Genomic DNA, 576 nt, shown 5'->3' on the forward strand with positions numbered 1-576 from the left:
GAATGCATGACTGTATGTACATTAACATGTTGCTACCTGATCTCTTATTATAAAGGAAAGTTTTGAATTATACTTCATCAGGTGTATCAGGTGCAGAACGTAGCTCAAATTTCTGAAATTTCTGCAGATAATTTTTGCTTAAATTTGACCAAAATTCTATTTCCTTATTTGTAAGCTTCTAGTGCCATTTTTTGAACCAAGGCTCTACGTCCTGACTAAGACTGTTTTAAAACAAATAAGACACTGTGCATAGTACACAAACTGATTACACACCTGACAACTGTTCATTACATATAAGCAGGTAATTTATTCAATATTATTTAATACTAGCAATATTGTCAACAAGTAATATTCATATAAATAGCGGTGCATGTATTGAAATTGATCATGTTTTGATGTATAGTGAGATTTTATACCTAGATAAAGAATGAAGGTATACGCTCAATTATCTGCCTGAAAACGCCTGATTGATTTTATTCAATGGTTAAATACATGTAATGTTTGACTCTGTTGATACATGTACAGCAATTAATAGGATTTCGTTCAATAAGGATTTGTCAGAAAAGGGGCTTTTGA

The sequence above is a fragment of the Lottia gigantea genome (genome assembly GCF_000327385.1).
Source record: "Lottia gigantea unplaced genomic scaffold LOTGIsca_29, whole genome shotgun sequence".
NCBI lineage: Eukaryota > Metazoa > Mollusca > Gastropoda > Lottiidae > Lottia > Lottia gigantea.